Consider the following 5,058-nt stretch of genomic DNA (forward strand, 5'->3'; position numbering starts at 1 on the left):
CATCAATTTTTTTATTTTCTAGCACTTTTTTGGACCTACACATGGTTTTTTGGCCATAACTTGCTCATCCAGACTCCATTTTTGGCAAACAGAATATTTTCAGAAAGTTGATTCTAAGCCCATCATGATGGTGTAGTTTATTTGGATTTTTGATGTTGTCTGGTGGCCTATTTTGGCTATCAAATTTAGAATTTCTATTGTGCACTCCGAGAGACATATTTTGAGACATTCTATTTTCCATATTCTACTTTAGGCACATCCCATTCAGTTGTTTTTCTTTTCTGCATTCTAATGGATATCTTGGTTGTTTCAGGTCTAGGAATCAATTTTGTTGTTTTAGATGATTTTTCATGGGTTATCATATCTATTGAATTAGTCTTATGTCTCCTTTGATCTTTTTTTACATCCTTTTGTAGTAATTTCGCATACACATTGAGATAAAGTGTCACTCTATTGCATTTTGGGATCTTGCACATCTTTGTGTTTTGTTGTACTCACACTACATTATAAAGTGCCTTGGGGGGTTTCATGTTGGCCATATTCACCACCTTCCTTTTTCAATTGAGTGTTCCTTCTATGACATTAACCTCATGATGTGTTGATGACACATGCCATTATATTCCATTAATGTTCCTGGTTCTTCTTTCTACATGAGATATTGCATTTAGTTTTAGTGTTCATGTCTTACCTCTCAACATTATAGGGGGGGGTTATGTTGGTTTTATTTATTTCTCTATTTGATGGAGTAAGCTATGTATTCAGTATTTGATCCTATGTACTAGGTGATTGCAATGGCTGTATACCAATGCATTTTGGTGAGATGGATCATTTACCATATAGACATTCTTTCATTCCTCTTTTTGGAGGCCATGAAGATACCTTTCATCTTTGATTGATTAGCTCTTCATACTAATTCTTCTTTACCTAGTCATATTCTATACAGTGGAGGTTCTTTAGATCAATAGTTTGTTAGTGTTTGCAGCTTCATGCTTCAATGGTGTTCTTCATGATTATCATTTTGTTCCTATCTTTTGGAACATTTTATTTCCATTTCTTTTTGGAGTAGGTTTTTTCCCATGTGGCTTTCTCTATTTCTCCTCTTTACAGAGATTTGGTTGTGCTTGAGTACCTCATCAAGCCTTCTTCTCGGGACCCAATTTTTCTTTCAGCAGTAGTTTCTAAGTTTTTAGCTACTCGATAAGTTTATCTTATTGGGGGGTATTAGAGTAATCAAATATTGCCTTATTAATTAAATCATTTTGATTTAATTATTAAGTCACTTATTATCTCTAATTTACTTAAGCTAAACTTTAGACATATAATAATTAATTATTATCATGCAACCTATGCTTTACCTATTAGGGTTTTGAACTTCTTTTATAAGGATTGATCTCTTTGTAATTTAATTAATTCACTTTTGATAATAACATTCTCTCTTTTTGCTAATCGAGAATGTCTCATCTATGGATTTGGCAATTTCAACCTCCATAGTTTTTGCTTCTCTCTTTCTGTGATAGGTTTTTGAATGTAGGTAATTCTTGGGAGTTGTGAGGTCGATCTTTCATCAACTTCAATATAAGTTAAGTTATTGATGAGTTTTTATATTGCCCAAGTGATTTTGTGAGTTTGAATCATTTTTTTGAAGTTGTTAAAAGTTGAATTGGCACATGTAGACTTAAGGATAAATGATTTATCCCCACCCCCTCTCAGTTATTTTAATCATTCTAACAATTGCTATCAGAGCTTTGGTGCTTGTAAGGGAAGTTTGAAGGGACTTAAGCTAAAGATCAAAATGTACAACAAAGAGGTCCTCACGTAATAAAGAGAACTTCCTAGCATGACAATGTTTGATGAGATTGCATCTATCTGGAGTTGGAGATTATGCACTATACTACTTGGAAAATGAATACATTAATGTTCCTAGACCCATTATAGTTGAGCAAACAAAGAAGTAAAAGCATAGTCAAATGATGATAGATTTGGCATCTTCCTTGACTTATGTTGAATTTGATGATGTAAAGGAGTGCACTAATACAAAGAAAATGTGGGATAAGTTGCCACAAATCCATGGAGGAGAAAAAAATATGTTAAGAGAAAAGGTAGAAAGTTTTAGAGGCAAGTTTGATGGCATGAGAATGAAAGAAAAAGATACTATTGTACAATATTGTGTCCCGAATCAAAGAGATTATGAATGTAGTTAGAGGAGCTAGAGAAAACATATCTGATGAAGAAGTGATAGGAAATGTATTGATGACTTTACTTCCTATCTATGCAATTAAAGTATTTGTAATTCAAGAACTGAGATGTACACCCGGTAATGATCTAACCTTGGATAGTCTAATTGGTAGATTCACTGCATTTGAATTATCAAATTTTTATAACTATACATATTCAAGTGTTGAATGTGCTTTCAAGTCTCAACTAACCCTTGATGGATCTAAAATAAAGAAATAGAGTAAGCATGTGGACAATAAAAGTGAATCAGATGATGACCTTGATGATCTTGAAGCATTATTGACAAGAAGGTTACCAAGAGGAAAAGGGAAATAGAAAGGCAAAATTCTTATTATCTATTTGACATGTAGCAAACTTGGTCATATTGGTGCAAGATGTCCTAATAGAGATAAGAAGGAAAAAGGAAAGCCAACAATTATTGAGGAAGGAGAGACAATCGAGATAGTCAAGGTAATAGAGACTACAAATAAAAATATAAGAAATCTTGTTACATTGTTGAAGAAGATGCCTCTGACAGTGAGTATGATGAAAATGATGAATTTGTTTATGTTTCAATGAAAGATGAATATGATAAAGGTGAGAAAAATGCATTAATATCACATGTGAATAAGAATTACATATGGATAATTGATAGTGGTTTCTCACATCATATGAGTGATGATACAAGTAAGTTTGAAAAGCTAAAACATTATAATGGAAGTAGTGCTAAGTTTGGAAATGATGCACCATGTTGTGTGAAAGGTAAAGGATCAATTGTATTTAATGACAAGATCGGATGTGAGAATGTATATTAGGTTGATGGATTGAAATATAACTTGTTGAGTATGGCATGGTTGAATAGTTCAAGCTACCATGTTGAATTCCAAAACAAGAAGGCAAAAATCTATGATTATAATGGTGAACTAATTGGAAGTGGAGATCAAACAAGAGTTGACTTGTTCTATCTAGACCTATCTAAATATACATGTCTATTTGCACAATTTGAAGACATTTGGCTATGGCATAAGAGGTTATGTCATGTGTGTATATGAGCAATGTTAGTATGCTAATAGAAACTAAATTTAAATAAAGCTTCTACAAACTAAACAAAATTCATAAACTTCAAGATAGACTAAGATGAACTCTCAATTGAGAATATGAGCCATTAATGGACTCTCTCAATGAGAAGCTCTCTTGTTGAGCGGCTTTGTCTAAATAGATAGGATGTATGCTCAAGCTTATGCTTCAAAAAGGGCTTCAAATAGAGTTGGAATTTGGGTGTAAGTGTATGGTTTTGATGTAAAATGGCTTCTCAAAATGGCATTATGACTTTACTTCATGGATTGTGTTATTTTGCAAAGGGGAAGGATCCAATTTATAGGCAAGAGGCTTGAGGGATTGAGGGCTAAGATGCAAGGATGGGAAAAAGCTCATGGAGGGCTCAGATTGCATGAGAGGAGAGTGCATGGATTGTGCTTCCTTACAACCGATCAAGGAGTGACACATGTCACAGGGTGAGAGGATGGAGGAAAGGGGAAGGATGAGTCAAAAAAGGAGGCTCAAGGGATAAAATCTTCATAAAGACCCTCATAATGGCTTGTAAGAGCAATAAAAGGGCTTGGAAGAGTCATTTATGGCCTAGTGGACATCATAAAGTTTTATGGTTGAGATATTTTGAGAGAGATGAGAGCAATTTCGACTTGGGCTTGATTATGAGGGTTTTAAGCTTGCTTAGGCTTGTGCAAATGATTAGAGGATGGATTAAGATGGTTTAGGATTAGCTTAGGGATAGGCAAGTGGATGACATTTAATGAGGGTGGGTGAAGGAGGAGATATTTGTTAACTTTGGCTTGGGTTAGTAAGTCTTAACTCATTTTTAGGGAATGTGACAAGGTTAGGAGGGGATTAGGATTAGGTTTAAAGACATCTTCTAGAAGAGTCTAGACTTTGGATGAGGATAAAGACTTTCTAGAATAGTCTAGAATTTCCTAGGATGAGGATGAAGACTTTCCAGAAGAGTCCAGAACTTCTTAGGATGAGGATAAATTAGATTTTTAAGAAATAAATAAAGTTTTATTTATTTCGAGGGTTTGGGTTGAGGAGATATTTATTAAAACTTTTTTAATAAACATGAGGATTAATATTTAATCTTAATTAAATATTTTGAGTTGGGATTAGGGGTAGGAAATGATGGGATTAGCCTTTAATTAAAATTAAAGAAGGATTAGAAGATTTTGGAAGAGGTTAGTGGTCTTAAGGAAATTGGCCAAGTTTTGGGAAAAAAAAAAATTATTTATTTTGGGTTTTTTGGTCAATTTATTAATTAAATAATTAATAAATAAGGAAATAATGTTTAAATAAGATTTAAACATTTTTGGGAAGGATTCCTTAATTAAATATTTTTAATTAAGATAAAGGGATTTAATGGCATAAAAATAAATAAATTAAATAAATAATTAATTAATTAATAAATGATGATGTCATCAGAAATTTTTCAAAAAATAAAAATACTTTATTTTCTAAAGAATTTTTAGGTGTCTACATTTTGCCCCTCTTTGATGTGATGCCGCAAGTGGCATGGCATCAAAGATAAGAAAATAAGATGCCCAAGGCTAGATCAGAAGAGGAGAGAATGGACTGTGAGATGCCCCCTCAAGAAGGTGACGGAGAGAGAAAGCGAGGCTCGATGGCTTCTTGAAAAGTACAAGAATCTCGGATGAGCAAGGAAACTCAGATTGGCAAAGAGAAGGGGCTGAATTAGCTCAAACTCTCACTATGGGAGAATGATAAAGGGAGAATTAGAGGCACAAGAGGAAGGAAGCTTAAGATCTCAAGGATTGCAGA

This window comes from Cupressus sempervirens, chromosome 5, assembly GCF_028749045.1.
Source record: "Cupressus sempervirens isolate cs-2001-9-10 chromosome 5, ASM2874904v1, whole genome shotgun sequence".
NCBI lineage: Eukaryota > Viridiplantae > Streptophyta > Pinopsida > Cupressales > Cupressaceae > Cupressus > Cupressus sempervirens.